This window comes from Gorilla gorilla, chromosome 12 (genome assembly GCF_029281585.2).
Source record: "Gorilla gorilla gorilla isolate KB3781 chromosome 12, NHGRI_mGorGor1-v2.1_pri, whole genome shotgun sequence".
NCBI lineage: Eukaryota > Metazoa > Chordata > Mammalia > Primates > Hominidae > Gorilla > Gorilla gorilla.
Window position 1 is genome coordinate 108675245 of NC_073236.2, and position 12553 is coordinate 108687797.

At 39.9% G+C, this 12553-nt stretch overlaps 1 protein-coding gene across 1 annotated transcript in view; it reads left to right on the top strand.

Moving 5' to 3' along the window:
* The first annotated feature begins 5300 nt into the window (after positions 1-5300).
* Positions 5301-12553, top strand: part of CAPN14 (calpain 14) — a 53479-nt gene continuing 46226 nt past the window's right edge. The window contains exon 1 of the mRNA XM_055378821.2: positions 5301-5418. The gene's annotated coding sequence lies outside the window, so the exon portion shown is untranslated. The remainder of the gene's footprint in view (positions 5419-12553) is intronic.

The window sequence follows — 12553 nt, forward strand, 5'->3', positions numbered from 1 at the left end:
GTTTAGCTACTACCAACATACGAACCTAAGGAGTAATATTAAAGATATTTAACAACTCACAAGGCATGAGAATCAAACACCCGGAACAGACACTGGCCTTCCTAGTGGAGCAAGGCTTGCGGCCCCGTGCCACGCCTGGTGTTAATACAGTGGTGTCTGGACCTTGGAGAGGTCTGAGCCTGTCCCCGGAGAGAGGTCAGTATGGCCAGCGTGACAGGAAAGAAATCAAGGGGCCCCATTATGGAAATATTTCAAGAATTTTGTAATCAGTACAGCCATGCCATTGTCTACTGCTGAATGTCTGTTCCGAATATCTAATTTACCAAGTGCGTGTTGACACATCTACTCCCGTCTCAGTCTTGAGTAGTTGAAATCTATCTGTTTAAAAAAGGAACTACTGGAGCATTTCTATAGACTAGCAATAAAAAGTCATGAAAGATAATATTCAAAAAAGATACTGTTTTCAAAAGAACAGAAACCTACGGATAAATCTGACAAAAGATATGCAAGATCTTTATGTGAAAAATAATAAAACTTTATAGAAAGATGTTAAAGAAGTTCTAAATAAATGGGAGAGACATGCCATGTTCCATCGTGGAAAGATTCCATGTCACAAACATGTGAATTCTTTACAACATGATTGATAAATTGAATAATTGAGAGATATGATTGAAATCAAAATCTAAATAAGGTTTTCTATGGAAATTGACAAGGTGATTCTAAAATGTATAACATATAGAGCAATAGTAAAAAAAAGCTTAGATATTCCAGGAGAAGAAAGAAGATAAGAAGAATAAGGAGGAGGAGGAGAGGGAGAGGTGGAAGGGGAAGGAGGGCAGAAAAAGGAGAACAGGGAAGAGAAGAAGACAACAGTAACATAGCAATGGCAACAACTAAGTGAAGAGAACTTGCCCTAGTGGACATTGTTATAGAGTTACAGTGGTTAAGATGGTTTTGGCACAGAGACCAATAGAATAACAACACAGTAAATAGCCAGGAAATTTGGAAGCCTGATATATACAGAAGTTGCAATAGAGATTGCATATATATCACCACAAAGTCAGGAAGAATTCTTTAAACAAGACATCAGAAGCACAAACTGAAAAATGAAAAAAACTAAGTTTAGCACTAGCAAAATTTAAAACTTTCGTTCAACTAAAAATACAAAAGTGAGTGAAAAGATATTTCCTATACACAAAAACCCACAAAAACACATCCAGAATATAGAATTAATGCCTGTGCATTGATAACAAAGACAAACATTCCAATAGAAAAAAGCTTGGCAAGAGCCACAAAAATGTCTTTTACAAGAGGCTACATGAATGCCATATAAATGCAAGAGAACATGTTGCATCTCATTAGTAATTAGAGAAATGCCAAACCACACTAACACTCCATACCCGCCAAAATGGCAAGAATAAAAAGTTGGATGGTAGGGTTGGTGAGGATGTAGAGCAATGGGAGCTCTCATAAAATGCTGATGGGCATGCAGGCTGGCACAAATACTTTGGGAAACAGTTTGGCATTGCTTAGTGAAGCTGAAGATGTGCATGTCCTATGACCTATCTCCTTCCATTCTATTTCAAGGCGTGATCTAGAGAAACTCTTGCACATGTGCATAGGGAGATAAGTCTAAGCATGTTGATGGCAACATTATTTGTAGCAGCAAAAATTTATAAACAACTAAATGTCCTTCACCGAGTAAATGGATAAATGTGCCACATTCATATAAAATATATACCACACTGGGGTCTAGTTGAGGGTGGAGGGTGGGAGGAAGGAGAGGAACAAAAAGCAAGAACTATTGGTTACTAGACTTAACACCTGGGCGATGAAATCATCTGTACAACAGACCTCCATGACACTAGTTTACCTATATAACAAACCTTCACATGTACCCCCGAACCTAAAGTAAAAGTTACAAGAAATACATACTCTACAGATAAGAAAAATGAGGGAAGTGGTGCTACCTATGCCAAAATATGGTGTTGAGTGAATAAAGCCAGAAGTAGGCTATTATGCATAGAATCATACAATGTCATTAATGTTTCAGGTCATGCAAAAACCACTATCTGTTGTTCATGGATGCATATGTGTGCATTGAAGTTTTTAAAAAGAGAAGCAAAGGAACATAAATCACTAGTCAGGAATGGGGTGTTCTCTGGGACAAAAAAGGGAAATGGAATTGGGGATGGGTACACGGGGAGCTTCAGCTATATATACACTGTTTCCTTTCTTTTTCTTTTCCTTTTTTTTTTTTTTTTTTGGACATAGGGTCTTGCTCTGTCACCCAGGCTGGAGTGCAGTGGCGCCATCTTGGCCTACTGCAACCTCTACTTCCTGGGTTCAAGAGATTCTCCGCCTGCCTCAGCCTCGCAAGTAGCTGGGACTGCAGGCATGAGCCACCACACCTGGCTAATTTTTGTATTTTTAGTAGAGATGGAGTTTCACCATGTTGGCCAGGCTATTATTCCTCAAATTTGATAGTGAATACTTGGCTGTTCATTTCTTATTCCTTTATCCTTTATTTAAAAAAAAATCTGGTCCTTGGATGCACAAAGTTGGAATTTTTTTCATAATTGTGGTTCAAGACAAACTACGCCTGGCTCCTTTATTATATTTTTTAAAAACTTAACACATGTTTTTGTAATGGACCCTTGATGAACACATCATTCAAACCAAGGACTAGAAAAATTAGCAGCAATTTACATCTACTTATGTGCTCCTCCCCATCCTGTCTCCTGCCCCTTCTCCTTCTTTCTAGAGGGGACCTGTATCCTGAATCTACTGTGTGTTGTCCCCTTGCTTTTTAATTACGGTTATACACAAATGCAAGCCAAAAGAACATATTGTTGAAGTTTAGTGTTTTTGGACTTTTTCTAAAAAGCATATCCTGCTGCATGTAATGCCCTTGGAACTCGACTTTTCTCGCATTCAACATTTGTTTTCAGCCCCGTCTGGCTCCACAGGGCTCTCTCCCACCAGGTGTCTCTTCCAAACCCAGCACATGCCTCCTATTTCTGTCACCTGCCAGGTGCATGGGGGTTCCCAGTCAGACTACCTGCAGTAGATGGAGTCCTGGTGTCCCCGTGTCTTTGCTGTGTGAGCTGGGGGAAAGTGGCTTCACTCTCAAGCCTTAGCACCCTGGTCTCTGAAATAAAGATGGCAATAGCATTTTTTCAGGATTAAAGGGACCGTGCATGTAAAGTGCCATTGAAAGTGTTCAGTATGTATTAGTTCTTAATATTATAATGATTATTACTTTTATCCACTACATGGCACTGCCTTATATCCTATTTAAGAGGCTGTTTAATAAACTATTGAATAAGCTTAGTATTTAATAGCTGTAATATTTAATAAGCTATTTAATATGCTGGCACCTAATAAGTTAGTGAGCAACTTCTTTCAGTTCGTTTGTGTCTTAACTGAGGATGGCTCGTTGACTCAAAGGAATATAATTGTTAGTAGTGATATCTGTGGCGTTTGCTCTGGGTTCTTAGGGATGACACTATGAAACAGAAGACTTTTCCATCTCTTCTGTTTCTCCCACTCAGATACTAACTCAGGCCGAACCCTCGTTAGCTTCCAAGATCAGATGAGATCGGGTGCATTCAGGGTGGTATGGATATAGACACTTCCCTTTCTCATCCACAACACCAGAGTCTGGCCAGAAGTAAAGGGAGAAGATGGAAACTGTAGCAGCAACCTGGAATACAAGTTTGAGCCCTGGCTAGGGGAGTTAGAAGAATCGGGAAGTGGGACCAAGTGTCCATAATCTTAGAAATCTATGGCCCCTTTCAACCTGGCCCGACTACCATTGCATCCTGGTGACCTGCCTACAACCACGCACGCATGCATGCCTCCCACAGCTGCTTCCTGCTCCTCACCACGCGGGCTCCTTTGCACACCCTGTCTTCAGCCTCAGTCTTCCCTTCCCCACCCTCTGCCTGGTGGGCACCCACTCATACCTTAAGGCTCAGTGTGGTGGTCCGCCCTCTGAAGAGCTGAGTCAGCAGCTCTCCCATAAGAAGGCTGTGCCCCTCTCTCCACTTCCAAGCTACCCCACGTAAACCTCTGTTACCGCATTCATCACATGTTACTATAATTACATGTTTAAATTGTTTGCCTTCCAACTAGACAGGGCACGTCTTCAGCCTGATGCAGTGTTGTACTCATTCTGTTTACTTCAGTGGGAGGCGAAAGTGCATCAGCTCAGCCAATTCCTACTGATGAGATCAGGCCGAGTTAAAACCTCTTTTTATGACAAGTTCCTCATCAGTGAAACCAGGGTAAGAGAAACACCAAAGGCAGAAAAGTGTCAATGACGCTTCACAATGTTGTTGTGGGGATAAAATGAAACAATGTAGGTCAAGGACCTGATACGTTTTTTATAAGTCTATAGTAAGCGCTCAATAAATAGTTCCCTTTCCCCTTGGATGAATGACTACTGAACGTGCACAAGGAAAGGGAAGTCTAGAATAAAAATACACAGGTGAGGGAACTGTGCTTAGGAAGTTTATAAGCCAAAAAGGAGATGAAGAAAGAGGGTCTGTCTGAGTCTAGTTGATGGGCTGTCCAGGAATAACACTCCCCATTCATACCATCGGTACCACAGCTACTTAATTGCTGGGTTGCGGCTGTCTCATACATAGCAGCTCTCCTTGGCAGAAAGTTAGTTTCATCCCTGGGTGCAGCAGGAGCAGAGCTAACCTGAGAAATCCAACATTGCACGGAGGAAAGCCCACACCACGAGAGGCAGCGGTGTGTATCTGGTTTTAATAAGATGCCTGCTTCTAAGAACCTCAACTTCCAAAGGCAAGACATTTGCTACCTGCAAGATGTGAGCTATAATTCGAAAATCTCCTAATTATGGTCAGTGTCTGCTTCTGTAGCACATGTGTTTCCAGAGCGTGGGCATCTAGTCCTCATGGCAATCCTGAAGAGGAAGATAGGGATGTTTCCCAGAGGGAAACTCAGGTGCAGAGAGGTAGGAAACTGCCCACACAGGCATCTTTGATTGAGCTATCTATCATCCTACTCACTTTCCCCTCAGTCCACAAAAAGTGGGAGGCAGCTTACCGAAATCCCTTGAATTCTAAAAAATAAATGCACCCTTGAGGCAGCTGATATGAGGGGAATGGGCAGGTGAATGGTACAGAAATATCAGAGGGAGATGAGCAGGAGGTCCCCAGAGGTGAGCAGCCATCACACTGGGCTCTGAGCTGCTTGATCAGTGCAAAAACAGAAACAAGTTATTAGTTCCAAACCCAAATATATCTGTCTGTCCCTGCCAGCAGGATCTTGATTGCACCATCCCACTCAACAGCCTCGCTTGGGTAAGAGAAACACCAAAAGCAGAAAAATCCATGCTGAAGGACCCCAGGACCAGCACCAGTTCCTGAGCATCTTTCCCGGGCTGTAAGTGTTGTTTACATGTCTGTCTCTTTGCCAGGGGAGATAGAGGAAGCACCTTGAGGAGAAAAGCTCTCTTTTAACCCTGCACAGGGCTGGTGCAGGCACTGAAGTTGACTCATTCCTGATGTGGCTTTTGACAAGCAAACAAAGATTAGAAATGTGAATTACCTGTAGTTGGCCAATTATTATAACCTTATATGTTATAACAGATAAGTCTATGACTACAAAAATGTCTGTGAGTACAGAGAACCTGATAAAGGCAGAACCTATGAGCGTGGGATATTTAAAAATACACAGGCAGACAAAGTGGGGTATTAAAGTTTGGGGTGATAATGTATCAGGAATTATTTCCGCATTCTTTACTAGTTCTCTCGGTTCAATGATCTTCTGTTCTCCTTTGATTTGTCAAATCTTAAAGATAAGTTATTATAAATTATTAGATAACACAATCCTTATTTCAGAGTTATCTATTTTGTTTCCATGAGTTATTTGCCTAAATTAGTATTATGCTATTTAAATTACAACAACTTTTGATAAATTTTAATATCTGGTATGAATAGTCGCCCTCCCTTACTAGTATGTTTTTAAAATTTCTTAGATATTCTCACTTTCTTCTTATTTTCATCGTCTTCCTCCTCCTCTCCTTCTTTCTGTCTTTTATTTTTTCCAATTGAAAAGTAATTATGAAAATTTGGGGGTAATTTTGCTTCAATCTTTTCTTTTGTGCACTTATATTTAACTTATCATCTGATCTTTTCCCCCAGTCAACACCATACCACCAGTGTTTTTACATATCCTGAAAAAATATTCCAATAATTAAATTGAAATGAATGCTAATATTCAGCCATATGGAAATTCTGTAATCTAATTAACTATATTCAATAATGGACAGATAAGTCATTTGCAAAATTATTGTCAACAATAATAAAAGCTCTATTTCAGGGTTATCTATTCTGTTTCTGTGATCATCATTGAAAGATGAACATTTTTGTACGTAAATATTCATCCATGGTTTTATTTTCTTTGTATATATTTAATAAATGAAATTATTGGGAATATTATTAATGCTTTTGATACTTATCACCAAATTGCTTTCCAAAAGAGGCACATCAATTTATATACTTACCACAATGATATCAGAGTTCCTACATTTTTTTCTCTCACTCCAGCCCTGTATGTTATTATTTTAAAATATTTTCATTTTATTAAAATGTAGTTATCTCTCATTTAAAAATCTAAAACTTATTATTTTAAAATATCCATCAATTTGGGAAGTGAGAAATGATAGACTTTTAAAAATCAGTATATATTTTATTATGAAAAACTTTGAAATTGTTTATTAACTGTTTATATTTTTCTGATTGTCTATTTTTCCCTCATTTTTCTAAAAGCATTTAGTGTTTTTCGTATTGTTTTGAAAGAGTTTTTAATTTTTACAGTAAGGACATTTATTAATCTTTTGCCTGTGTCTAATCCAAGTTAATTTTAATGTTTTGCCAATTACCTTCTCCTTGTCTTCTCTCTCCTACAAAACCGAATCATTGGGATCTCTTAATCAGAATCTCATTAAAACTGTGAATTAATTTTAGGAATGACATATTTTTAATACTTAATCTTTCCCTCCAGGAATATGACATGACTGACTATTTATTCACAAATCTTTTATATCTCTATAAACTTTTTATAGTTCTCCTCAAATAGGTCAAAAAATTCCTCGATTATTCTCAGCTATTTTATAGTTTATTATTATTACAAATGAGATATTTCTATTATGGTACCTTCTAACTGGTTATTGTTATATATAGGAATCCCATTAATTTAAACAATATATATAGTTATTTTATTTACTATTTATTAATTTTAGTTTATTCTTTGTTTTTCTACTTACATAAAGATTATCAACCAGTGCTTTTCTTTTTTATTAATACTATGTTGGTTTATAATGTATATTTCATATTTTGGCTAGAATTTTCGGAACAGTGTTGAAAACAACAAAGATGTGAGCATTCTTGTTTTGTTCATGATTTCAATGATATCCTGGTACCTGTCTGGATTCTTTTTTCTCTCCCCACCTCAACTTCTTCACCGCTTGGCTTGGGCATGATGATCTCTTTCAACACTTATTTTTTCCTTTTGGCTGGATAAAAAAAATATTCTACCAAAGCAAAGCATCTACTGTGTAGTATCTTCTCAGCTTTAACAGACATATATATTTGTATGTGTATGGAAGCCTTCATATGTAAATGTATATGTGTGTTATGTACTGAGTGTTCTTTCCTGGGAGCCTGGGTAGATGGTGGTGCCATCAATGGAAGCTGAGACCGTAGAAGAGTCTCAGGAGCAAGCAGTCAGTTTGAGGAGTTCTCTACTGATAGCCACAAGAATACTAAAGCACTGCCCCAGTCTCTTCTCAAAAGGCTTTTCCTTTACAGGATGGGACGGAATTCACATGTTAAAGAGACAAGAGATTTAACTGATGACACACTCAATGTGGATCAATACTGAGATGTAGTTGCAAAAAATGACGATGGGATTCAGGCTGTATGAAAACAAACATAGGAAAAAATGACTGTCAACATTGATGGAGAGCCTGTTATATGTCAGGTGTTATGCTAAGTATTCTTACATAGATTACTTCATTTCATTTGCACAGTGACAGCTCAAAATGTCATTATTCTCCCAGATAAAGAAACAGAAGCGGCCAGGCTTGGTGGCTCATGCCTGTAATCTCAGTACTTTGGGTGGCCAAGGCAGGTGGATCACGAGGTCAGGAGTTCAAGACCAGCCTGGCCAACATAGTGAAACCTCATCTCTACTAAAAATACAAAAAATTAGCCACGCGTGTGGTGGGCGTCTGTAGTCCCAGCTACTTGGGAGGCTGAAGCAGGAGAATCGCTTGAACCTAGGAGGTGGAGGCTGCAGTGAGCCGAGATTGTCCCACTGCACTCCAGCCTGGGACTCCATCTCAAAAAAAAAAAAAAAAGAAAAGAAAAAGAAAAAGAAACAGAAGCTTAGTACTTAAAATGAGGCAGAGTAGGGGAGGTGTCACTGTCTTTCTGAAGGGTAGGATGTTGAACTGACTGATGTGCTCCAGATGGGGTCTGATGGGACATATTTAACAGTGAGGGAACTGGTCACCCTAGACTGTGCTGTGTGAATAATTTAAGGAGCTAAAAATTTGAAAGTTACATTTGAAGTGCTGTCACATGGGCTGGTGAAAACTCTGGATAGAGGGTGAGCCAAAGATAATCAATTTAGTACCGTGGTATTGCCCACTTGCAAGATTTCCGTTTCTTTCTGCATCTGCATGCTGGTAACCTTAAACATTCCTGTCTCCAGTTTACACTTCTCCTTTTGTCTTAGTCAGTTTAGGCTGCTATGACAAAATGCTGTAGATTGGGTGGCTTATAAACAATAGACATTTATTTCTGGCTGCTCTGGAGGTTGGAAGCCCGAGATCAGGGCACCAGCATAGCTGGGTTCTGGTGAAAGCCTTCTTCCAGGTTGCTTGTTGCCAACTTCTTGTTGTATCCTCACATGGCAGAAAGTTGGCAGGAGAGTTCTCTGGGGTCCCTTTTATAAGAGCCCTAATCCCATTCATAACTCTGATTCATAAATCCCATTCATTGCTCCACCCTCATGATCTAAGTACCTCCACAAGGCTCCATCTCCTAATGTGATCACATTGGGGGTCAGGATTTCCACCTGTGAATTTTGGGAGGATGCAAACATTCACTCCGTAACGTCTTTGAACTCCAGATCTATTTCTGGCACTTTCACTTGGATATCCTGTAGACCAATCACACCTAGTGCAAGGGGTTAAAAGGTTCTCAAAAACCTCTCAGTAAGCACCAAATCCAATCATTAGTGAATAATCACAATTATGATTTTCAAAAAATGTATTGAGTGCGTATTATGTACCAGCCCCTGGACTAAATGTTTATATTCATTACAAAACAAACAATTGAATTTTTCCACTAATCATATAAAGTATCTATCATTCCCATTTTGTGGATGATAACACTGAGGCTCTTAGAGGTGAGTTGCTATCTTGAGGCTATCCAACTAGTAAGCAGTAGCATCGGGGTCAAACTGCAGGCTGATCTGACTCCAAACGTAAGCTCTTTCTAGGATGAAAACTCCACATAATTCCAGAGAGGGCAGGTCAAAGTGAAGGTTGCTATGTGTTTGGGAGGCCCAGGTATGAAGGCCACCTGAACGACTAATGTTTTCAGAGTTGCTTCCTCTTTCGAAAAAGCCCAGACTCAAAGACTTACTAGATATCATGCTTTTCAGTTGAGGGGAAGTTTGGTCTTTGATGCTTTGAAAGGCACAGATAAACCTTTCCGTGGAACTGTAGGAGGAAAATTCATTTCAACATAAGTCTCTTCCGTGTTCTATTGAAAACTTTTGCCCACACAACTCCATAAAAGTGTGTTATTTTCTGTACATAGAGAATCCCTCTATTTTAAGATAATGCAAGCCTTAGGATGGCTATTTGACAGAGTTGTTAAGGTGAGGAATTCCTTTGACTGGCAGACCTGATGCATCCATGCTAGACACATTGCTTCAGAGGGTTGTGTGTGAAAAACTCCCAGGAATTGGGGCTGCTACATTGGCAACTGTGCTAGAGCCCTCACTCTGGCTGGAGTGCTGCTGACTTCAAGGCACTTTGTCCCTCTTTTCTTGCATCTTCTGGGCATCAGTCGCAATGTCTTATTCACTTTTGTATCCTTGAAATTAGTCATGGCTTATTTACCATCAGGGCTTCTTTCCGACTATACCCCAATGACATGAAACAGAAGCCTTGCAACCGTCTCTCGGAAGGAAATGCAGAAACCACGCTGTTCTCCCTGGCGATCAGTGTTCCCTGTCATGAGCATCATAATGGCAAATACAAATACATTTTCTGCCAAGAAAGATAGGTAGTTTACAAGTCAGAAGGAAAACAAAGCCAAAAATAAACCAAAAAAAACCAAACCCCAAAAAGGCAGATGAACAAAGGTAAAACTGTGAGACACTTGGAGAAAATGATATCAGGAACAAAGAAAGGGTCAGGAAGAGAATGGTTAGAAATATGTTCCTTAGTAGTGTATTGATTTGGACCCATTAAACAATGCCAAGTACACAATTAAAATAGAGGCAGAAAATAAGAAACATGCACTGTACCTGCCTTGCCTCCCTGATTGGCATGGCTCACAGCCCTGTCCCCAAGCCCTCCCCAGACAGAGCAGTCCTTGTCAATCAGAGTTCACTCAAATTATTTGTTATGAATAAATGTTCTTGAAATTTTAATTAGCTCTCTGATAACTTAGGAAAACACCCTTCTGTTGAGAAAATAGCTTGTCTGTGTTTATTTTTCAAACTTCATAGTGAATTTCTTAACGAATATTTTTCTATGACATTCTAAAAATATTGTGAAAGTGAAGGATTTAATAACTTAGGTCTTGGAATTTACTTTGAAACCTTGGCGATGACTTTTCATTTATGAGCTACCCCACAAAGCCTCTTTTTATTATCTCGGTTCTTGGATAAATTTCTAATGCTTGAAAGTTATATATGGAATCATCAATTTTTCCTTTCATTCTTCTGAACTTGTTATTGTCTTTTCTCCCACTCACAAATCAAAGCCCTTCTCTTCTCCTCATTGGATCCTGGTTTTGAAAATGTATAACCAAACAAACAAAAATCAGGTGGAAAAAAACATCAAGGAATAGCATGACTTGTCGGTTAGTGGCGTGATCTTGGCTCACTGCAACCTCTGCCTCCCTGGTTCAAGCGATTCTCCCACCTCAGCCTCCTGAGTAGCTGGGATTACAGATGTGTGCCACCACACCCAGCTAATTTGTGCAGTTTTAGTAGAGTTGGGGTTTCACCATGTTGGTCAGGCTGTTGGTCAGGTTGGTCTCCTGACCTCGTGATCCGCCTGCCTCGGCCTCCCAAAGTGTTGGGATTACAGGCGTGAGCCACCATGCCTGGCCGTCAGTTAGTTTTATGAAGCTTTGGTGCGGCTGCAGCCACCACAGCCTGACATCCCCTGTCTGTGGGGCTGCAAAGGGAGAATCAATGGTTAGAGCTTAGCCATAGGCATTTCAGTAGTTTTTCTTATTTACAGTTGTGTTGGATACAAAACAGTTTTACTTGTTCCTTAACGTGAGTCTAATGAAACCCCATAAATAACCTGTGTGCCCATGAAGGGTCACCTTGGAGCAGTCATTATTTACTATCTCAGTACTCTATTTTATTCCTCAACTGGATTTTTTTACTTCTTATTTCAGTGCCCCAAATTCCAACAATCAGGGATTCATTTGGAAAAGGAGTTCTCTATTTTAAAAAATGCAAATATTATGGTGAGGTTAAGGACTTGTAAGCTATTCACACAGTAGTGAGACATCAGGAATTCAATTTGATTGCTTTCCCGTGCCCTGAAGGAATGAGAATTTTGATTAGAGGGAAAGGAATGAGAAACTTTAGAGAGCAATTAGGTTTGTGGGAGAGGCAGATTATTTAGGGCACTTGGACTCTTCTAGAAGAAGTGGGAAGTAGGACATTAGAAGGTGCCACAGACGCATTTGACCTCCTTTGAATGTTTGCTCAAGGCTGGTCCCAAACAGAATCATAATACGTTGTAACAGAAAGTAGAGAGATGACGAGCACAACTGTGTTTCACATGATTGAGTCCCAGAAAGAGGAAATGGCTTGCCCAGCTTCACAAAGTTAGTGAACCTACATTTGTGTTTCTGACTCTCAAGCCAACCCTCATTCTCCAATACTCCACTGTGCCACCAGCCGAGGAACACATTTCCCTCTTCTTTGCCTCCAGGACTTAGAACTCTAGCAAGTGCGCCGGTTCTACTGCTCCTGAGCTTGTGAAGCCCATCAAAGCCTTTCTGAGAAATTCACCACTCCTAAAATCTTGTTTCCACAGGAAAGTAAATTTCTGGTCATAAATCACAAACTTGCCAACCCACTTCTGGTCCACAGCCCACTGTGGGTCAGGACTGCCTGTGCCTTGCAGAGACAGAAGGCTCATCACCAGATGCACTTGACTTCACTGCCTTTTTCTCAGCTATACAAGTCTGTCCTGGGTGACAGTCGGAAGCCTGGGGAAGGGATGTATGACCTCTGAGATGTTAAA